Consider the following 24,230-nt stretch of genomic DNA (forward strand, 5'->3'; position numbering starts at 1 on the left):
CACGTCTCCTTCCCTCCCTGAGTTCTCACCATGAGGCCACTCTCCACCCATTGCATAGCCAAGAAAACATTGTCTAAAAGAGAGACACTGTTCCCTTGGACATCTCAGACTGGGACTGCCAAACTATTAGCAGTAAAAAAATCTAAAGGACCATGAAGTAGGAAAAATAACAACTGAGAGACCAGCCTGGTCACTTTTCAAAAAGAAGGAAGGAGGCTTCCTTGCATCATTCAGTCTCTTTAAATTTCCCAGGCTTTAACCAAGGTGGTGGAAGCGGTACGGGTTCAAACAGCTTCTGTAATTTGGTGATCACATCACCAAGCCCCATTCTCATGCTGTGGAAATGCATCTTCCTATTCAACACATCCATCTGCTTTCTCTTCCTTCACTTTTTCATGGCTGCTTCTGTACCAAGAAGAGCTTCGTCCCTTTATGGCCCCACATAGCACGTGGAAGATGGATTCTTATCACCTCAGGTCTCACCAGCCAAGCTCCTCGATAAGTGCAACTGCACAAGCCTTGTTACTTGTGGCCAGGCTGAAGCATGCAAGTCTTTCCTCCCTCCACCTCTCTTTAACATCCAGATCAGATTTTCACAAAACTTTTCTTGATTTTTAAAAGGACTCAAGGCAAACCCCAGCTCCACTCCTGCAGGCCAGTGTCCTATCACCTCTCTCACAAACTGATATTACTGAAACCGGGCGTGTAACTAACTGAGCAAAGGTGATGACAGCCAGCCCTGCACAAGCAGGAGGCAAGGGAAGATCACTGCAGATCCCAGCAGGGAGGCAGAAGTGGCAGTGACACAAGTCTGCATTCACAGCTTCTTCAAATCTCAGCAACTCTGCTAACGCCAGTGGAACGGAATAATTTACGTCAAGAAATAATAAAGAGAATAAATCTTGTCTTCTTTTGACCTGTAGACTAGATTAGATCTAGCAGTGGGAAGGGTAAATCTAGACTTGCAAAGCATCCAACATTTTATGCCACCCCAAATATTTCAAAATTCTCACAACAGCCAGAATTTGAAAGCGGTTGTGTGATCACCTTCACCTTCCATTGCCCTCCCTTCTGCAGTAGCTGCAGGCATTGGATAGATGACAGACAAAGGTCATTTCACATTTACTTTAGTAGTGTTTACCCTGTTCTGCTTTGCCTTTCTGGTCAAGCAAATATTTAATAAAATCAAGCTTATACTGCAGAGTTTGCAAGACTGTCTTGCAAGTAGGAGAGAATTCGCTCTGCAGGGATATGCAGGCTGGTCACGTAGGCTTTTAATAACCTTTATTATGATAGATAGAGCGGCGTTGGGATGAGCTCTTCCCTCACAACCATTCCTCCTTCAAAAAAGGCCAACCTGGAGGGAGCAGCAGAAGAGGGAAGCTGTCCCTGTTTGAGTCCTCTGTTCAGAAACATCACGTGGCGACCCTGAACACCATCTCCTGTCAGTTATGAGTTATGATCCATATTTCTAACAGCCACTGATTTGATCGGGCACTAGACAGATCTAGGAAGAAATTATTCTTTTCAAGTACTAAAAAGGTATCTATTTTACCCTTATATTTTACTATATTTTGCTCCTCTTAGCCCTGCAGACTCAGCACAGCTGCAGGACGGGGAAATGGGAACTGCCGTGATTCAGAGCCTGAAGAGATTACGAACAGCCCCCTCTTCTGCAACAGGAGCCCTCTGCCCAAAGGTCATCACAACATCCAAGAGCGGAGTTGCAACAACAGGGGGAAATCTGTCCATTAAAATAAGTGCCCAACACAACATAAGAGGAGATAAACCCCAAAAGTGAAATCTTTGAGGCCCGAGCAGGTGAGAGTCGTGACGGACTTCCAGGCAAAGACAGCAAATTTGGTCCAGAAACCAGAGAGATCTCAGTGAGAACCTCCAGGAAGGCTGGATTCCCTTGTGTAACAGGCAAGGGCACTTCAAAAAATAATGAACCTCATGGGGGAAGATGTTCATCTGCAGAAAAAAAGAGCTTCAAGAACACTGACAGCCACCAAGGATGCACAGGAGCAGCTTCTATGGACAAAGCAGGGAAACCAGGAGTCTGGGGTTACCTCGCCATCTTCCACCAGCCATCTGAGTGACCCTAAGATCCCTCTGTACTCAGCACTGGTGAGACCGCACCTTGAATACTGTGTTCAGTTCTGGACCCCTCACCACAAGAAGGATGTTGAGGCTCTGGAGTGTGTCCAGAGAAGAGCAACAAAGCTGGTGAGGGGGCTGGAGAACAAGTCTTATGAGGAGCGGCTGAGAGAGCTGGGGTTGTTTAGCCTGGAGAAGAGGAGGCTGAGGGGAGACCTTATTACTCTCTACAACTACCTGAAAGGAGGTTGTGGAGAGGAGGGAGCTGGGCTCTTCTCCCAAGTGACAGAGGACAGGACTAGAGGGAATGGCCTGAAGCTCCGTCAGGGGAGGTTCAGGTTGGATATCAGAAAAAAATTCTTCACAGTAAGAGTCATCGGGCACTGGAACAGGCTGCCCAGGGAGGTGGTCGAGTCACCTTCCCTGGAGGTGTTTAAGGAACGGGTGGATGAAGTGCTTAGGGACATGGTTTAGGGAGTGTTAGGAATGGTTGGACTCAATGATCCAATGGGTCCTTTCCAACCTTGTGATTCTGTGATTCTGTGATTTTCTCTCTGAACATTGTTGACGCTTTATCCATCTCTCCCATCTGCTTACATTGTTTGCCCTTAAGCCTCTGTCCTGGAGTCACAGTCAGTACTTGAGCCTCGAACGGTTATAATTTATAATTTGGTTTAACTACTAAATAACAGCGGAGGGCAGAGGCAAGGAGGGCCTCTGGTTGTTTGGCTTGCAGAACAGAGGAAGGTTTGTTTGTACTACCCCTTAAAGGATGCACCAAGGGGAAGGGGTTATGCATGTCTTTTTATTACACATGTCTGGGTAGCAGAAATCATAGCAGCTGGGAAGACAAACAATACAGTGCCACAGAAATACCCAGCCTCTTAGGCTGCTCCATCTACAAGAGAGTGATTATATCATAAGAAAAAAGCAAATAAACAAAAAGCCACAGAGAGCAGGCAGTAAGGTCTGAGCTTAGGCTCTGAGTTGAGTATTACCAAAATAAATCCAAACTGCCTTCCCGCAAGGGCCAGGTTCATTTGCCTTTTCCCCCAGAGACATGGCCAACAGCGATGCCACGACCCATCATGTAGGGATCCTGTGTCAGATCAGACTGTCTTTCTACGTGGTCCTGCAACAAAAGCCTCTTCACCAGAATGTACAAGGTCCCTGGGAAGGTCACAGAGCCTCTACAGTCCCAGAATCTGTAGGGAAAGACTTTTTGGTAGCAAGCAGCCCTGCTTTTCCTCCCTCTGTCAGGAACAGCTGTCCTCCCTTGCTCTGCTACACCCTTCACATACGGTGGTGGTACTGCGGGGATGTCACAGGTCATAACAACACAAAGCTTTTCCTTATGACCGGGTCTCCTGGGTGAGTCTCTGCATAGAATCATAGAAACATGGAATCACTATGTTGGAAAAGACCTTTGAGTTCATCAAGCCCAACTGTATCTGTCCACTACTAAATCATATCCATAAGCATTTCATCTACTCATCTTTTAAATACCTCCAGGGATGGGGACTCAACCCCTTCCCTGGTCAGCCTCTGCTGGTGCCTGAGAACCCTTTCAGAGAAGAAATTTTTCCTAATGTCCAATCTGGGCACCTGCGCTGGTGTAACTTGAAGCCATTTTCTCTCATCCCGTCACCTATCACTTGGGAGAAGAGACCAACACCGGCCCTGCTACAACCTCTTTCAGGGAGTTGTAGACAGTGATAAGGTCTTCCCTCAGCCTCCTTTTCTCCAAGCTAAACTTCTCCTATTCCTTCATCTGCTCCTCACAAGACTTGTTCTGCAGCCCCTTCACCAGCTTCATTGCTCTTCTCTGCTCGCACTCCAGGACCTCAATGTGTTTCTTGGAATAAGGGGCCCAAAACTGAACAAATTTGTCAATGTGCAGCCTCACCAATGCTGAGTCCAAGGGCACAATCACCTTCCTGGACCTGCTGTCCACGTTGTTTCTGATACAGGACCTTCTTGGCCATCTGGGCCACTGTTGGCTCATGTTTAGCCACTGCCAACCAACACCCCCAGGTCCTTCTCCTTCAGGGACCTTTCTAGCCACACCTCCTGAAGCCTGTGTCGCTGCACAGGATTGTTGTGTCCCAAGTGCAGGACTCTGCACTTGGCCTTCAATACCCCAGAGATTAAAAAAAAGCCAAGATACTGTCTACCTCCTTCTCTGACCACAGTGAGGCTGCGGTGCTACACAGTCTTCATGACATGCAGACACTCAAAGCAAAGTATGATTCTTTTTTTCAGAACTGGAGGTACGCCAGATAGGAACCTAATCTGGACAAAAAATCGAAGCAGAGGAAGCCTTCTAGCAGATACAATGGCTTCAGACAGGGTTCCATCCATGATTAGAGGAAGGTTTCAGAGTCAGCTCCCACCTAAGGTCTCACACTACTCTCTTGCCTGTGAAACTAGCGTCTCAGCTCTATAACTTGCAAATAACACATTCTCTTTAAGACCCCTTGAATGCACACAGTTTGGTTTAAGGGCTTGTTTTCTCCTGAAGGACAGAAGGTTATGATTCTACCTTATGGCGTAGTTATTTTTTTACTGTTATTGACCATTTCCAGCAAAGGTTAGAGACCAATGAGTTAAGAGGATGCAGACTGGTTCTGCTCAAGGGGCCTCCAGAACACAACCCCAAGACTCTACACATGCAACACTATAGTAAATAGATATGGTGCTGGGAAAAAAATAAAAGTTTGCATGTAAAAAAAGCCTAAGAGGAAGAAATATTCCTAAGTTCTTTTAACTCGCTGGTGGCTGTTATTAGATGGGAATGGTTGGGAATGGTGAATACATGCTCAAAATACAGCAGGTTTCAAGAGGAAAGAGTCAAGAAGATTGCACTATGCTAAGGAAACAGGAATAAATCGGGAAGAAAGAGGACACAAAGGACTGGTCTGTCACTTGAGAGGAGGAAAGGACTTGGGAGGAAATGTACAGTGAGAGGGCAAAGAGAAACAAGGCATACAGTTTCGATTGATAATGTCACAAAACCATAGTCACGTCCCTGTACCGGAGATGGGCATAAATCCACCCCACTGCAATGACAGCTCTTGAAAGGAACATGTCATTGGATGAACATGGAAGATGACAACATCTCTTAATTTGGCTCACACACACAACCGTCTTGCCATCAAAGGTGGCAGACAGATTCACATCACCAAGTCCCCTGCCACAGCCACATGTTGGCAGCAAGGTCACCAGCAAGATAAGTCACAAGAGAGCCTGGCTGCAAAGAGCTGTAGAAGCAAACCTGTCCTAGGTCCAGGTCCAGTCAGGAAATCAGAGCAAAATCACATGATAAAATCTGGAACAGGACCAAAAAGTGCTACAAAACAGCACTGGGAGAGGGAGAATATCCACCATCTCCTCCTGCAGAGTGGGTCTGACACAATCCTGGAGTCCCACTGGCTGATAGAACAGGTTTAGTGAATTCTCCACCAGGAAGCACCTGGCTAGGAGGAAGCCAACAGCACCCAGAATGCCTGGGCTACCTCAGAGGCATGAGCTAGGTGGTTAATGAAGCTCAGCATTAATCAAGCGGCACACTCCTCTGTTTACTTTTGCTCCACTTAGGCACAGCTATTCATTTCCCAGGATGCGGGAAGCTGGGCACAGATGCTGACAAGGCAGACGCCCAGCGACAGAGCCAGAACACAGTTATTCAGCACCAAGCGCAGCTACAAAATCCCTTTAATCTCAGCTAAAGATTTTTTTTTTCCTGGCTTCCTTTAATAAACCCTGATCACCATGGATAGAAGCTTTTCTTTGGGAGCCGACATGGCGAGAAAACTCATAGAGAGACATTGTTGACAGCTCCCCCAACAAAGACCGGCTTCCAACTTCAGCTAAATCCTTTCTCCCTGAACTTACAACCTATCCAACGCCTGACGGAAACTGAAGGCAAGTCTCTGTTTGAGGGCATCCCATGCCAGACCATCTTTTCTTCGGAACTCGCTGCAATGAACACATCCCAGAACAAGCTGAAGCTTGTCCCAAATAAAGTGATTAATTTCAGGAGTGGGTTGTTTGCAAGGCTCTTAAGCTTTAGCAGCACAACATGGCCTTTCCCAACCACACAAATTACACTATTCAGGCACTTAGGCAGTGCCCATCACCTCGTTACCTGTGCATCTGTCAGAAGCATATTAAGCGACAGGATTAACACTTGCCATGAGTAGGACTTTGTGTCTTTTATTCTAATTCCCCCATGTGATGAAATTGTATGGATGCATTTCTGCCTGCATTTCAGGCCTGTTTTCTGTCAGCAAAAGCAGGGCAGAGCTGCACTCCTTTGTCCTTAGAAGGGAAAGCAGGGGGGTTGGTTTTGTAATAGTTTCTCAGTTCCTCCAGTGCTTTGCTACACAGAGCCTTGAATGAAAGAACTCAAATATTCCTTGCTACAGAAATAAGGATGGAGTTTTGAGGTCATGGAAATAACCTACAAATCCAGAAACTGAGGTTTAATTCTCTCTGGAGCAGACTTGCCTGAAAGTATTCTGAAGTTAAATCTATTAAAATTATTCTTTATCACAGTAACTGGGGAAAGGTAAACCCCTAGACAAACAAACTGTTGTAGCAAGAGCATGCAAGAGCACACAAGGTCATTGATTTTGAGTAAACTATGTCACAACACTGCCCAACTTTGTTGATCCTACCTTGACAATCATAGAATAGTTTGGGTTGGAAAGGACCTGAAACATCATCTAGTTCCAAGCCCCCTGCCATGGGCAGGGACACGTCCCACTGGATCAGGCTGCCCAAGGCCCCATCCAGCCTGGTCTTGGACACTTCCAGGGATGGGGCATCCTTCCCTGGGCAACCTGTTCCAGTGCCTCACCACTCTCATTGTAAGAGAAACATGTGTACGAGACTACACAGTTCCAAAGCACTAAGAAAAGTGAAGAATTGCCAAAAGCCAGAGGTCAGGTTGACTTCTGCTTCAGTCTCATTCTTGTCTCCCAACAAAGCCACCATACACTCCTGTTCTCCTCACTACCAAATGTTTCTCTAACATATTTCAATAAGGTGCAACTCTCGTGGGGTTTGTGATGCCAAGCTGGCCAAGAATTCAAAAGCTACTTTGCAGGTAAGGAGATCTTGATCAGACTGTGGCTCTAGACACAAAGAGAAATAAGCACAGCCTCTGCCCCTAAAGGGATCATGAATATTGAAAAGAAAATGAACTGGGTTTCATCCCAGCAGATCTCTCCAGCTTGTATACCAACCAGAGTATTTTAGGACAGCCTTGAGGAAAAGTGTGGTTCCTTCCTTAGAAGTCAAACTTACACTTAAAAATTCCCATCGAGGTTTTGGGGGCTCTAAAGAGTACACAAATGAAGTCTTTAAATTTTCTAGACCTGGTTCAGATGGAGCCACTTTGATCCTCAAACAGCAAGGAAAGTGCTCCGACTCCTGATTTCTCTGTGAGTCATTAGGCAACTACTCTCCTGTTGGCTGAGGATGGTTTATGTTGTATTGAATGCTAGCGGGTGGATGTTCCCCTCAGCTTTGCAAACTTAGGAAGATCTGTGAGACACAAGTCCTCTCTCTCAGGCTGAAGTCTTGTAATTAGCACTGTATAAATCCATGAAGAGCCAAATCTTGTAAGACAGAGACCATACTCCAGCTGTCTTCCAAAAGCCTGGCACAGAGACTAACTCCACATTCACAGTGACTTTGTGATCGAGGGCTATTTCACTCCCTAGATTCACACCAGAGGCCAGCAAGGATAAAACATGGGACTTAAAGGAAAAAACAAAACCTTTAGAACTTGATCTACTGGTTATTGAAGCACCAAGACTGATATTTGGTGGTGGTGAAACCAATTGCAAAGAAGCCGGGACAGAACCCCCAAACTTCAAAGTCTGAGATTTTGCTGCATATTCAAAATGCAGCAATAGAAGAGCAGTCTGAGAGATAGAGGGTAAAAGCAACTGGACTGGGAAAATCAGAGATGATACCAGGATGGGGAAAAAGGTTTGGAAATAAAGCTTCAGAGAGATATGGAGCTGCATAGGATCTGCTGCATAGGACCAAGCTATCTGCAAACCAGAGAAGCTTCAGTTACCAGTGTCCCGTACCTGATGGTGCAGAGAGTACGGGAAGTTCTTTCAAGTACGAAAGACGGGGACAGACTTTTCAATAGGGCATGTAGCAATAGGAGAAGGACTAATGGTTTTAAACTAAGAGAGGTTAGATCCAGAATAGCTATAAGGAAGAAATATTTTACTATGAGAGTGGTGAAACACTGACACAGGTTTACTGAGAGGCAGTAGATGACCCAACCCTGGAAATATTCAGGGTCAGGCTGGACAGGGCTCCGAGCAACCTGATCGAGTCGAAGATGTCTCTGTTCATTGCTGGATGACTTTTAAGCGTCCTTTCCAACCCACACTATTCTATGATGCTATGAAGGGTGCATAACTGGCCAGTTCATTGTGATTAATGAAAAGCACAATGTGCACTCACAGAGATCTGGGGTCCTCTACAGTCAGGACCATGAATTCTGCAGCTGTACCAAACCTTCCAGTCAGAAATATGCCGAACACACAGCAGGTATAGGAACATAAAGAAAATGCCGTTAACATTACTATATTACCAGGAGGAAATAGGCAGATAAGGGTTTGATGATTTCTCTTCTGTGATGCAGGATTTGCAGCAGAGGCGAGAACAGTCTCCCTTTATGCTTCATTCAGCATAAAATTTCCTCCTTTCATTCATGGCAGGTATCCAACCCATTTTGGAGCAGCAGCTACTATCCGTGGATGAGGCCAGTGAAAAGATCTGACATAGCAAATCCTTCATCTTCAGCTTCCCACATCAGTGGCTAAAGAGAGCAGATGAGTGAGTACAGTTCCACAGAACCAGGATGGCTGGACCATATCGAATCTTAGCCAGATCTTGAGTCCAACACAGACATTATCACTAACGGGAAGGAGTAGTGCTGACTGGCATTTGCTCTCCAAACCTAAAGGAAAGCTTCGGTTTACTGCAATCACTAGTAATATTTTTATAGTGACAACTGTGCTGGAGATTGTGCGACAAAAACATGCATTAGACACCTCTTTGTTTCATTTTCTCTACACACTTCGTCTTAAATTCTTCAAAGTGTGTCTTTCTGCACCCATGAACTTCCTGGGCAGACACATGCTATTTATTTTAGCACTTTGCCTTTAACATGACAGCTCTTTGAAAAACTGGGGTCTGTCTTTCAGCCTTTGAGCAGGTTAGATGAGACAAACTCTTTTTCCATGTTTCTGTAACACCAAGGGAAATTAGGTCCCAAACTGGTTAGTTCATAATTTGCACGTGTTAGCTGAAGTAATCAATTTCTGCTGACTCCACAGGCTGAAAAGGGATCTTTAAAAGATGTTGGAAGACTGACTAGTCCATACTTCGGCCCCAAAGTTCACCAGCCCTAAATTCCAGGCATCTTCTGAAGATATGAGACTGCTACAGAGCACGACCTCTTCTTTATAAATGAAACAATACAACAGAAAACAGACATTTTTTGAACAATATTAATCCACTGCATGCCTTATGTGGCTTTTCCTTACAAATACAATAAAAACTGCATTAAAATTGCTTATAACTTTTAATCATTCTGGCATAAAAGTACTTTTTGTCAAGTTCAAAATGAAGCAGGGCTCAGTGGAGCTGCTGTGTTCAAACAAAGATTCCTTGTGAAAAAAACCACTCAAGATCAGCCCAAACGAGAGATGTCCTATTCAGAGTCCTTCTGTTGCAGAATGCTTTGGCTAAAACCTTCTGTCCCCACTTGACTTGGATTTTTGAAGGGCAGCTGAGATGCCACCCAATCCAAAAGGCAAATGAACGAACGGCGCTCTGATAGAGATCCCCATGCTTACACCAACATAGACATTCAGCTGAAACACAATTTCAAGCCCAGCAGTAGCAAGAGGGATTGACTCTATTCATTCTGCCAATAGCTATAGTGAAGCAATGTGGACACAGCCCTGATAAGCAGCAGCTTTGTGAGCATTTCAGGAGAAAAAAAATAAACAAAAAAAGCAGTCTGACACCTTTTCCACCACAGTCTCATGATGCCCCATTTTACCGACAATGCAGGAAGACCACAACAGGTACATTCAGCAGAGAATCAGCTGCAAAACTCACCCCACCTTCCAAAAATAAAGAAAAAATACCTGGATAAAGTATTATTAATTTGCTATTAATCTGCTCTTCCAGTGACTTTGTCACCGCAAGGCAGAGGACAAGCCTAGCTGCTGCCAACACATACAAAGGCCAATGGGAAGTTATTTTTAGAGCCCAGCCTGGTTGTTGCTGCAGGATAACTAGCTCCAAATCACGCTTGACAGCCTCAAGATACTGCTGAGCTAGACAGGATACCTGTGGCCAGGATCAGATACAGACAAAAGACAGAATTGTGCTAATAGGGGTAAAAAGATAATCACATGCTATGTTTGTTAACAGGAAGATTAGAAGAGAGCTGATGTTGTATACACATATAGTGGCTGCATTTGCAAGGAGATACACAAATCTATCCTGTACAGCATACCGACACATTTATTTCCGCACAAAATTATGCAATTCCTGTACTCCCAGTGCAGGGCAGTGTATGCATGCATAATTACACCAAGCATTAGCAGCAACACCTATAGCTCAGGTTCCCTGACATGTTCTGTATGAAAACTCGGGTTTAAGGTCCTCATTACTTTGACAGACCAGAACTGCTCAGGGGACAATTTCCTCAGCTCGGTGTCTGCCTCAGGCTAACATCGCCGTAGAAAGTTGCATTCAGAATAGGTTGGGCAATTCTGAGAACTAAATTAGGAGAAAAGTTTTTGCAAGTTATTGATTTTAATTATTTTTCCTGTGTTTGACCTTGGTTATGTTTTTTTCCGCTGTCTGACTGAAAAGCTTCCATGCTTTGGAGAAGGTAATAAAAATCAGGAACGTCCTCCCATGCTGTCATGGGTATCTTCTGGTCATGGCTGAAAGTCTGTCTAAATTTGACCAAGTTACAGCACCTAATAAGACATAAATTGCAAGTAAAGGTTTTGCTTTCTCCATTGCTCCCAGGATTGATCAGACAGGGTTTGGGCTATCACCACAGGAGGAATAAAACATGTTCAACATCAGGGATGAAGAAACTAAGCAGGTTTTCGCTATGTTTATTCGCTGTGTCAGCGGGAAGCTGTTGTGGTGCTAAGCACGGCTGCTGGGGAAAACTCTTCTGTGCTCCCCGATGGACTTATGCTACGGCTCAGCTTAATTAACCCAATCGGAAAGCAGAAGAAGAGCATGCTCTGACACAAGGAATGGAAGGCTGGTAAGTGGAGGAGGGGGAGAAAACAGAGCAGAGACAACTTGGGAAAAGGGATATGAGCAGACACTGAGAAATGTGGGCAGATTTGCAAGTGCTATAACCACTGAAACATCCCCTCCTATGAATGGGACATTGATCTCACAGCCCCTGAGTCTCCCAATTCCCCTAAAATGGGTTTCCTCCAGCTGCTGACAAATCTGGAGGTCAAACCAGTTACACAGGGTTAAAGTTCTGGGGAGAAATTTCCATTTTTGCCTTGCTCAAGAGGTTAGAAAACGCGTATCAAAACAAAAAAAAAATGCAATTGTAAAAAGGAAAAGAAGGGAAAACAGAGCAGGTAGTTTCTGAACTACTGCAGACATATCCAGAGTCTTCCCTCTACCTTCTACGTGCATTGCAAAGAGATTGCAGGAAGCCTTCCTGAGCAGACAACACCATCTCCTTCTACTTCCTTCTTAACACCAGTATTTAGCATCAAGCCTGGAGTAAGTTACCAAATTATGAGACTTAATAGAATCCTAAACAGCAGCCCTTACTTACAGACTATTAAAACTACAGGAATGACATGGGAGGAGAGAATGGCGCAGAGCCTGATGAAATGATGCTGCAGTTATTTCACCATCCCACAGTGTCTCACAGTAACACATCACACCCTGTCCTGAAGGACCCTTCCACATCCCCTCAGTAAAATAACACTTTGCTGCTCACACGGGCAACCAGTGGCTCTAATCAAAACATACCTACTAAGAGCAGATCCTCATCTCAAGAAGATTCAGTCTAGAAACTCACCAGGGAGATAGAGGTTCAGGGACTTGAAGACTTGGCCAAGGTCACACAGAGACAGAGATGCAGCCCATGCATTTAATATGCAGCTCAGTGCCACAGCAACAAGATAACTATTCTGCAGAGCCACATATGCAGCACTAGGAGAACCCGCCTTATAGTTGATTTTCTCCATTACCACCTCCTTTGGGGCATGTTTTAGGAACATACACGCGCATCCTAACGGCTCCAGAGCAGTAAATTTCCATCAGTCTTAAACCCATCCACTTTACCAGCACTTCGCCAGCATCAGCAGAATAGGTGCATTAGACACTCAAGTGTCATTGTTAAAGCTACTTTAAATAGTTCAGTGGTCACAGTGTTCAGCTGTGAGTCCGCATGGATGTGCATCCTCAAATGATAGAGTGCAGCATCCTGCTACTGGCACTCAGCCTGCCGAGCCGATGGAAGGAAGGGAGGAGGTGTCTGCTCTGGCTACTTTGCTGCTAAAGCTTTCTGCAATTTATACATGCGCTTTCCCATACTGACAAACCTCGAAAGAAGACAGTGCTAGGCTGCCATCAACAACGGCACTTTGTAGACAGCTTGCTACTGATGTAGAGCACACCTGCAAAAGGCAAAATCTCTCCTTCCATAAATAGCTTCCCTGGCCCAGACATTCACACAGGGATGGAAGCTGCAAGTGCTCCACATTTTGCAGGATCTGACCTTTCGTTTGCAAAAACAAATGCCTAGTGCTATCAACAAACCAACAAATCACTCTAGAGCAGCCACAAGGAGGGTGATGCAATTGTTTTAGCTATTTGCACAGCCTCAGAATTGTAAATCTATCATCCCAAAGCAATAGCTGTGTTAAGGTTGTTGTTACAGAGGAATACCAGCACCAGGCATATGAGCCCTTCCAGTCTGCAAGATATAGTTTATGGGCTAACAATAACCAGTGGTTTCAGATCTGGGTCCTACAACCCAGAAGAAAGTTACTAGTTTGCTTAAAGTCATCTGCAAGCAAAACGTTACCCCAAACTCTAATTTAAACCAGATTCAAACAGCATCTGCTTCGTTATCTCTGCTCACACAGTCTGAAGGCACCTGTGTCTGAGACATGGGGCATTTTTAATGCAGGAGCGTGGGAAGGTCATCCCTGTTCATAAAATCCTGCTCATTGTAAATGGAGGCCTTGATAACACAGGCTGTAAGACCTGAAGAAACACTACAAAACAGATGCACAGGTGCTGAAAGAGTAAGACCCACAGAAGAGTGGGTTTTTACATGCCCTCCAGCCCCCGAGCTGCATTGCAGAGGGCAAGCCTGCCTTCTTTTTCCCACTGCCTCCATTTCTCCACTCATCCTCTCCGAAACAGGATTTGTTGCTCTCCTCCCTCACCTCACAGGATCCTGCAGATTCATCTTTGAATGCTGCACAGGTCTCAAATACTGTAAAAAGCACACAAACCTCTGCCCATGTACTTCTGCCCTTTAAGGATGCAGTCACAACGGCTTTGACTCAGTGTGAGAGCATCCCCTCTACTCAATTAGAAGCATCATCTGTGCTCCAGCCCTTGGAGGCCTTGGGAAAGGGGCTGGAGCATGCAAAGCTTTGCCCTGGCTCCTGCATGGCTAGGACGCACAGCTTGGGGCCGGCCAGGCAGGCTTGGGTGGCTGCAGATGGATTTTATTGGCATGCAGCATCCACTCAGATGGGAGGTTGGGCTGGAATTTGCCCAAACTTCAAAAGTTAGGGTCTGTAAATCTTTTGCTCTGACTAGAGGAAAAAGGCAGTCAGGGAGAGGAAAGGAAATGAAGTTTGGGTTATTTGGGATGGAGTTCAGCTGAATGCAGCCTCAGCTTGTACTGGGTACTGCTGAGCTTATCAGGAAAGACCTGGAGAGCATATGCAGGTGCCACTTCTTATTTATTTATTTTACTTAGTAAGACAAAAGCATAGTGCTAAATAGAGACACAGACATCTCTAAAAAGCAGCAAACCCATCCAATGAATCCCTTCGCCAGATTCACCCTTGCTAGGTCAGTGTCAGCAAACACACTCGGGAAACATAGAACTTGCCATGAGAACTAAAGCAAACCATGATCCCTTGGCCGTGGCTCAGTACTGTGGATCCATCAAATTCTGACTTGTCCTCTGTCTGTGGTAAATAGGAAATGCTCACCGGCTGCCTGCAGAAGGGAGCCCATAGCTGCGGTTCTGCCAGAAGGCGCAGAGCTGGGATAAAAATTGTAGCAACGTACAGAGGTGTAAAAATGCTGTAAGAGTCAATGGGTTATTAATAACAAGATATTTCTCCTCTGTGGCCAGCTGCATCCCATACACCCTCAGAAATCTGTCACTTTCCTCTTCTAGCTACAACTCTCTCTTTCTCTCATTCAAGGCAGAGAATTCCTTTTGTTTTCTTTGCCTTCTAATCATAGAATCATCATTTCCTAGAATGTCTTCGGTTGGAAGAGACTTTTACAAGTCATCTAGTCCAATCCCCCTGCCATGGGAAGGGACACCTTCCACTGGATCAGGTTGCTCAGAGCACCGTCCAACCTATATTTGACTGTTTCCAGGGATGGGGCCTCTACTACTTCCCTGGGCAACCTGGGCCAGTGTTTCACCACCCTTACTGTAAAAAATTTATTCCTTATATCGAGTTTAAATTTACTCTCCCTTAGATTAAGAAAATCATGCATGAAGGTGGTGCTCAAGAGGATGATTCTCTAGTACAGTCCATGCAGACTAACGTTGTGTAAAGCACTGTTAACTCAGAACAGAGGTTCCTCTACTAAGGTATGAGAAATAATACAAATAAACTCTTCTTCTCTCCATGGCTTTATATCTACAGCTTCCACACATCAGTATCACTGGGGCTTTAAAATTAAAACAGACTGGGCCTGCGTGGCTTGAATTTATTCTGGAAATTTAACTCTTCTCCTTGAAAGCTCTGTGTTTGCTTGATCTTCCTGCCTTCCGAGTCCTACAACTGCCACATGTTGCACAGCTGGATTCCTGACAGAGAAAGAAAATAGGAGGGAAGAGAGAATGGATTATATATATACACACACACACAAACGCAATGGCCAAGGTTTTCAAAAGCCACCCGTGAACTTCAGTAAAGTAGCTTTGGATGTATCCAAGAGACCTACACATAAGAAACTTAGAGCTCCTGAGCTTCAAAAACTCAGCTCTCTGTCGGCAGAAGAGGAAGGAAAACGAAGTGGTGGGCTCCAAAGAACTTGCTGCTCTCAAGGTGCTCAAGACCAGCTCTTTCAGGAAAGAATTTGCAAAAGGCTGGTGACGAGACAGCCAGGAGGAAGAAGGATAGAACTGTGCAGCAGGAAAGGAAATGCTGACTACTTTTAATTCTTGAACTTGCTGGAGTGTGACTACTAAAATAATAATGATATGCTTGTCCAGCTCTCGGAGGATTTGTTCACACTCAGCAGCTGTGACAGGGGAATATCCCCTGACTCCAGTACAGCTTACAGTCCCACAGAGACATGGGCAGCAACATCCATGTCCAGGGTGCAGAACCAACTATAAAGCAAGAAAAGCTAAGGGGAAGAGTCGTCAACACAGGAAAGACATAGATCTGTTGAAGCGAGTGCAGAGGAGAGCCATGAAAATGATCCAAGGGCCAGAAGAATTCCCATGCAACGACAGGCTGAGACACTTGGGGTTGTTCAGCCTGGAGAAGAGAAGGCTCCAGGGAGACCTTTGAGCAGCTTCCAGTACTTAAAGGGGGGCCTACAGGAAAGCTGGGGAGGGGCTTTTAATCAGAGAGTGTAGTGACAGGATGGGAGGTTTTAAGCTGGAAGAGGGATGACTTAGATTACATATTAGGAAGACATTTTTTCCTGTGAGGGTGGTGAGGCTCTGAACAGGTTGTCCAGAGAGGCAGTGGCTGCCCCGTCCCTGGAGGTGTTCAAGGTCAGGTTGGATGAGGCTTTGAGCACTCTGATCCCGTGGGAGATGTCTCTGCCCATGGCAGGGGGTTGGAACTGGATGACCTTTAAGGTCCCTTCCAACCCAAACCATACTATGATTCTAAGAAAGTGTGTTCATCACAAGCAGCATTAAAAAAAAAAATCCAATAGCAAAGGAGAAAATGAAGAAAATGTTATTTCCTGTGAAATGAAGCATTGCACTGTGTAACAGGTGGGAGGAAAAAACAATCAAAACCAAAACAAACTAGAGATTCAATTCATAAATACAGGAGGTCAGCTTCCTCCTCATCAGTAACTCAGTCCCGCAGGAATCGAGCATGGTATTTGATACAGAGCGGATATTTGATTCCTTCCTCTGTGTGGGAACACTGATACGTGCATCCTCCACCCCTTCCATGTAATGGCATCACCATGGTCCAGTTTAGTTCCCTTCTCCCGCCTGTCCTGCTTCAGCAGCAAAATAAAACATTTTAAAAACTACTCCCTCTTAATACCGAGCTGAGAAAGGGATTCTTTTTTCCTGTGTTTAAGAATAGGCAGTTGCTGTAAAGCGTTCTGCCTCAGCCCAGCAACAAGGAGACCTTGGAAGAGGCTAATTATGGGTGGTGAAGCCAGTCACCCACTGGCAGAGAGCAGTGGAGAAGGGACAGGCAAGCACAAACCTGCACCTGGAGACCTTTTTGCTTATTATAAAATAAAGATGTTACCGCTTCCTGCCTTACCAGGGAAAAAGAAACAAGACAGGGGAGAGGACAACTACTAAGTGAAACTGCCACATGGAAGCAGCCATATGTTTCTCTTCCAACTCACTTTTGCATGTCTAAGGCTCACAGCCTTTAAGCATCACACTGTAACTTTTTCATATACTAGTGTAGAGATGGCAAAGCCTCAAATTATCCTACATACACACATACCCAGAAGGAGGGGAGGTAGAGCAGAAAAGCAGCCTGCATGGCCACAGAAGGCTGTTGCTGGGGTGGAAACACAGCTCAACACACTCTGTGCATCGACCAGTGAGAGCCATGGAGATGTCTGCATAAGCACGAGTGTGGGAATGACCAAAGACTGGGAAAGCAGATTGTCACTGAGTTGCAATCTGCTTGGGATCTCCTCCAGGCTCATGGCACCTTGTGCTGCCCCACTCGAGTGCTCATGGCCAAGCTCCGGCCAAGCCACTTGGAGGGACAAGAAGGGATGCACAGCCTTCATCCTCTACCTCTGACAGCCTCTCAGTGACCTCTTTGTAAGCAGCAGAGCCTGCACGAGACCAACACCTCCTGAAAAGCATTAAAGCAACCAAGTTCACAGGAAGCCACATTCCCAGACACAACGGGTTTTCCAGGATCGCACCATTTATCCCCAGGTCTGCAGTGGAACAAAACCTCAAACCTTTTCCTCCCTTCCCTCTCCTCCCTACAAGCTAAGAAAAAACTCCCATACACACATCCCCCAGCACCTGATCCAGGGATGTTAGAGGAAAAAGGAGAACAGGGCTTGCCCAAAATCTCTCCTAAAACCTTGATGTGCAGCAGGGCTGTTTTCCTTCTCCAGGAATCTCATCCTTGACCCACAAGACCTTTCCCAAACTGTGGGCAAAATCAGCAATGATCTGTAAAAAGTGCAGAGTGAACAGATTAGCATTTTCTAACCATGTGTATTTTGCATTTATGTGTAGAAATGTGAGTATAAATGTGTATGATTTATGTATATATATAAAGATACACATACGCACATATATATATATATATATATATATTTTTAGATGCATACTTGTAGTTGTATTTAAGAAAAAAAGGGACCCCAGCTTCAACTACAAATGAATGAGAGCTGGGCACATGCAAGCAGTATAATGCAACCCAAATCTCCTCCTTATACTGTGGGACAATCAAGACTTCTTCTCTGAACTGAATGCAAAAAAAAAAGCCCAAACAGCTGGAAAAAGGGTGAGAAACTGTTTTTCTCTGGCTGATACATAACAGAGAGAGAGAGTGTTTGTGCGCGCATGTGTGTGAGCTGCAGATGAGTCAAAGTCTGAGGGCTGCCTTGTGTCAGCCGTTGACTGTGCCAATGACAGCAGTTCCCGACAGCCTTTAATAACACCACTTACCAACTACAGAGCAGGGGGGCAGGCGAGGGGGAAGGCAAGCACTTTTCCTGCAGGCTGGTGCACAAGCCACCCCGTGTCCGTGCCAAAATGTATTCCAGGCACCTGCTGATGCCTCTGTAATTGCAGCCCATGCTGCGACGTGTTATCCTAAGAAGTAACAGAAAGCCCAGCTGGGAGAGTACATGGGAGTGAAGAGGATGTCCCATGGCCAGGAAGACACGGAGACACGCTAGGGTCAGGCAGGGGTGGACCAGGTGGTGGCTTGGGGGGGCCTCAGCCCTACCGCACTTCCCAATGCAGCACAGGGTACCACCATGGATTCACACTCAGGTTTACACTAGGAAACAACCGGGAGAAAAGGGGTTATCTCTACTTTCATGTAGAATAGGTAAAAAAAAGAGAAATATGTACAGACAAGCAGGTTACGATGGGAAGCCACAATCCCTGCTGCCCACTTGCACCATGGTTTCCCATTGTGAAGGTGGGAAATAAATCCCTATCAGGTCTCGTGGATGCTGGAAAGCTCAAACTTGTGAAGGTGCTAAAAATCCTCAGCTTAGTCCGGATTTGTAAAGCTTGGGAAGAGCTTCAGGCACATCATGTTGTGATTATTTACTTCTCCAAGCTAAGGAGAGACCTACTTCACACACCACCTCCTGGAGAGGAGCTAAAATCAGGCATGTAAAATAAGAAGGAAATGGAAATTGACTTGATGGCTCCTTCCTCTTCCTAATGGGTAATACTTACCTAATTATGCCCGTTTGCCATTCCCTTTTCCTGCTTTCTTTCAGATATTATGCAAAGCAAAATTTGTCCTAAAAGTTGTTACTTTCATTCAGAGCATCCCTTTAAGGTGTTTGCCTTGCTGAGGCAGACAAGGGCAGCAACTTGATTGCCCCGGAGGAAAAAAAACCTCCTGAATGGCTCTCACAGGCATTGGTTTAGCATCCAGCTCCTGCTGTATGGGATTTGTCTATCTCCCTTCCCTTCTCCATCCCCCCAGTCTGGCAATCTGGTGCAGCCGCAAGGATGCCCCATGCCTCCTGTCCTTGCTAGGCCAAGGCGAGAAGATCCTCATCTCTTGGAGCCACCACAGAGGCCCAGCAGGGAAAGATGGAGGCTGCAGAGATGTTCTGAGTCCAACAGCCAAAATGACTCTTCTCTTGGCAGGGATTTGGAGAGAAATCTGAGACTTGATGGTCTCATGGCTGGTGGGATCCAAGAAGGCACCCCACACCTGTGTCAAGTCCATGCCATCCCTTGGATGACTTCTCTCCAAATGCATCAGCATCACAACCCATTGTCCAAGCAGCTGGTTGCAGCTCAGGATGGAGAAAAAGGAGTCACAGAAGAAAAACATGACCTCTCCAGGACCACATCAACATGACTGTCCCTACTAAAACACAGCAAGCTTTCATTTGCCACAGACTTATCCAGTCCTTTAAGGGGGGGGGGGGGGGGGGGGGGGGGGGGGGGCGTCCCAACTAGTGCTATTTTTAATTGCATAAGAAGTTAGCCCATACAGGAGCATCTCCCACCCCAGAAGCACGCTCCTCACCATCAACACCACTGAGATGGGCTGGACATGACCCTAACGCTAAGGACTGAACACTGCATTTGTGGAAGAGTTTACAGGGGTTTCTGGAAGAAAGGGCGAGCACTGAGCCCTCCAGACCCCCATCATGGACCTCCCCCATCTGTCCCTCCACCTCCAACCTACAATTCCAAGAAAGCTTCTCCACTCACCCACCCTTCCCAGCCCTGTTCTTGCACCCGCCGGGTGTTTTTTTCTCTTCTCTGCAGGGAGCACAGCTTCGAAGAAGGAAAACACAAAGCCCAAAGGGATTGACTTCAAGCGATGAAACAGGCTCTGCAAAGGAAGGTGTTTTATTCCTGCTCGAGGGAGTGCTTTAAAAAGCCTCCTTTTGTTTCCTCAAAGGCTGGGAAGGATGTTTCCCGGTCCCAGCCTGGCAGGCTGGGGAAGGTGGAGACCAGGAGGGATTCAGGGAACTTCAAGAACCATGCTCTGCAAACAACAACAGAGATTTCCCCCCTCCTTAGTGCCTCCATACCCAGCATCCTACACTGGTCCAGCCCTTCCTGCATCCCTCCCCACCCCACAAGAGCGCATACCCCCAGGGGAGCATTTGCTGTGGCTGCACAGAGAGCCCAGCCCTGCACCTGCAGCAAGGGTGCAAGGAGAGGCTGAGCAATTCCCCTCCAGCTCCACCAACCAGCCCTGAAACTTCACCTCCAAGCTGTTAATTCTGCAGCAAGAAAAGCTGTGGTGTTTTTTTTTCTCTCTTTATTCTTTCTTTTCTTTTTTTTTTTCTTTTCTTTTTTTTTTTTTAATCCACCAGGGAGTTCTTCAGAGCTAGGAGGGGAAGAAGGAAGAAATGCACAGCTTATCCTTGCTGCAAGCAAAGCCGAGCTCTCCACCTCCAGGCTACATTGCACTGCCCCAGTCAGAGAGGGAAAGCCGCCCCATTCCTCCCAGTGCCTGCAGACATCTCTCCACCCTCCCAGCCACTCACCTCCTGGCCCCCCCAAGCCACCCCTCTGCAGCAACTGCAGCATCTTCAGGGCTGCCTGGGTGCAAAGGACATGGACAGAGGGAGGTTTCCTTGCAGAGCCACCTCTGCAGCGCTGCCAGCTTCGCCGGGAAGCTGTGAAGCTGGTGGCTGCAGGCAGGGGACCCAAGCATCTGGTTTTCCATCCCTGCTGTACCTCCCAGCTATGCATTCCCCAAACAGATGGATGCGTTCAGATTTCTGTATAAATGGGCTCCTTGCAGGACCCCCTGTGGCAACTCTCAGCCAGAGCATTGCTCAGCACCCAGCCTACAGAGTATACCTGCCCCTAACTGTTGTACTCATTTCTGGGGAGCAAGAAAAGCCCCCAACATGTGCTTTGTCCCACCCACAGCAGCTGGAAAGTGAGACTTAGGGCAGGCAGACCGGTAACCTTAGCACCATTTGCTCTGCTTGGCATCTTGCAGGCTGCATCCAGCCCTGGAGGGTCCTTTCCTGCACAGCCTGGCTGGGTGCCCAGCAGCAGGGGGGCTCAGGCAGAGCAGGAGCCTCGGACAGGAGCACCACAGGAGCTTCCCTGCCTCCCAGCGCAGAGGGATGAGTTTGCAGAGAGCTGGGGGGGACTTCAGCAAACAACAAGGAACAGCACACGCAAAGAGATAAGAGAAGGTATTTACCAGGCAATCACTACAAGGTCCTGTGAATATAGTATTTGTGATGGATGAATAGACATATTATTACAGAACTTAATGCAAACCCTTTGCACCAAATGGTGACATGCGATTACTAGTTTGGAAATAACTAAGCTCATTATAATGAAACGCTTCACTCAAATCCCCGTCCAAAGGATGGATCTGACGAAGGAAGGAACCTGTGACGGGAACATACTGGGGGGATTTGTTTAACCAGATCAGCCTGCTGGGCCAGCACAGCACGGTTCCTTGCCTCTACCGTGGCTAAAGCCTGGACTGCCGGGAAGTGTAACCCATCAACCTGTGTGTGGACAGGGTGGGCAGTATCCTACACCCAGCATGAAGCTCTTCTTGGCATGACCCTGTGTTTAAGAGATGAAAAGAAGCACCTTTCGGTAATAAATAATAATGCTAACTATGTGTTTCTATAGCAACTCATCACCATAGCAGCTAAGCGCAGAAGGAAAACTCAAAGCTGATCCTGCCGTCTTCAGGGTGAGGAGGCAATTGTCCTCCTGGAGGTGGCTTTGGTGGTGGCAGAGCCAGGACTTGAACCAACAGCTCACCGTCCAGGCTGTCCTGGACCACTGCCCTCCCCAGGAGAGGTGGCTGGGGAAGTGGCTGCATGCTCTGGAGAGGCAGAGCCTGGGATCCAGGGGGTGATCGGGTTATGTAGCCTCAAAAGCACCAGACACTGAGATCACTGCAATCCTCCAAATAGGTCCCGGGGCTCCAGGGTAGCTGAAAGGAAAGGAGACTGTGGCAGGGGACATTGCCCACACCTCCAGCCAGGAGGACATCATGAAGGGGAGAGTACAAAGGATGAGATGTTACAAAAAAGAGGAGATCCCCAAAATTAGACATGCAGATAACATCCTCCTGTCATACACAAGTCTCAGGGTAACATCTTCAAAACTCCACATGCTTCTCTGCAAGAACCAGAAATATGCACAAAACCCCTGACAAATAAAAGAAGTTTCCCAAAACAACCCAGAGACTTATTTCTTTTGAGACAGCAAGCCAAACAAATGTGTCCATCCTAACTTGAGTATGGAGTTGCAGGGGGGAGGAAGGGAAGAGGAGGTGGAAGTATGCCCTGAATTGCTCACTAAAGAAAAACTCAAGCAAAAGTGTTTGATTAGCTCCACAACTGGCATGGCTGTATTCCCAGCTCACCTCCTTTTCCCAGCAGGGCCGTGGTGACAGAGCCTTTTCCTCTAATGTAGCACAGCCTCCTGCCTCTCACCATTTCTGAAAGCCTTTTCCCAGGCAGCTGAAAGTGGTGACGCTGCCCAGGGATGAGACTGTGGCCGTTAGTGCCTATTAACTGTGTATATGATGCTATTCCTCAAGTTGATGAGTGAGTTCCCAACCAGAACCTCACTTAGAAAAAGTGAGTCGTTTATAAAGGCCATTAGAGCAAAACAAGTATTAGATGATGGTTAAAGGGACAGTCACTTCTACAAGACCACCCCCGTTTGACAGATGAGGAAAAAAGAAGCCAAGAGACTTGCTCAGGGCAATGGGGCAGCTTTCTGGCAAACCAAAGCCTCCCTTTGGCAGCCCAGAATAAGTTTCCCTAAGGTAAAATAAAGCTGTGTTGCTCACTGAGCACTTGCTATCCCATCAACAGGCAATTGTAAAAGGATACACCTCCTTACTCTCTAAATGAGTTTTCTTTCCAGCACTACATTATAAACAAATCCCTGGTCACAAAAAATAAATAAAACCCTTTTCACAATCAAATATGCTCTAATCAAGTCAAACAGGGCCACACGCACGTGCAGCGAATCAGAAATCCTTTTCCCAACTTCCCACCATCTTCCCTTCGGGCAGCAGGGGCGAGACGAAAAGGAAAGAAAAGAAAAAAAACATTTAATAGAAGAAATGAAGTGGCAATTTCCCAGTTCAGCTGGGGATCAATATGTGGGCTCCTCGTGGTTTCTGTTTCAAAGGGGTTGAGCTCTTGCCGCCGAAGCTCAGACTGACACAACGCCAGGGCTTGACTTATGAATACTTCATCTCGGCAAGATATTTTTAATTTAAATCTTGCTGCAGTTGAGTACGAAGCCATCCGGGCTTTGATTTACTGCTAATTCGTCGCTCCGATTCCTATAACTCTAAACTCAAATCACCAAACAGTTTAACGCTGAGACACTCTGTAGAGAGGCTCTTCATGAATGAGCGTCAGGGGGCTGCTGGTAGCAAGTGCACGTTCCTCACTTCAGAAGAAACAAGTATATAAATATTAACCATCTACGTGCTGTCCACGAGTCCAGCATCGCTTCACTGTTTCGAAGGAAAACAGTACTGGGTTTAAAAAGCCTCCACCGCCCTCACCTTTCCTCCCCCATGTAATGTTTTATGTTCAAGGAGAAATAACAAGCAGGTCAGGGTGGCTCATTTTGCAAATATTTACATGCATTTGGTGCAGCACTGGCTGCAAGGGTTCACCAAGCATCGAGATTTATTCCTCCAGCCCTCGCACGAGCTCAGAGGAAGGGGAAGTGTGAGAGTATATATCATGCAAATGCCTGTAACGGAAACCTATCCCATATTATCTGCATTAGACCCACACATTTGTCCTGTCAGAAGGACAAGGCAAATTCAACTACCAGTCAGCTCCCGTAAATTTATTGCCAATGGCTTGGTGGGAAAGCCCTGGCAGACTATGCATGTATGGATAATACGGTTGGAAGGAAACTCAGAGATCAGATCTGAAAACCGAGAGAGATGGCA

At 46.4% G+C, this 24,230-nt stretch overlaps 1 protein-coding gene across 1 annotated transcript in view; it reads right to left on the reverse strand.

Annotated features, from left to right (window-relative positions):
• Window positions 1–24,230, reverse strand: part of PLXNA4 (plexin A4) — a 478,478-nt gene that overhangs the window by 448,476 nt on the left and 5,772 nt on the right. The gene's annotated exons all lie outside the window — the stretch shown is intronic.

The sequence above is a fragment of the Cuculus canorus genome, chromosome 1 (assembly GCF_017976375.1).
Source record: "Cuculus canorus isolate bCucCan1 chromosome 1, bCucCan1.pri, whole genome shotgun sequence".
In the NCBI taxonomy this organism is placed as follows: Eukaryota; Metazoa; Chordata; class Aves; order Cuculiformes; family Cuculidae; genus Cuculus; species Cuculus canorus.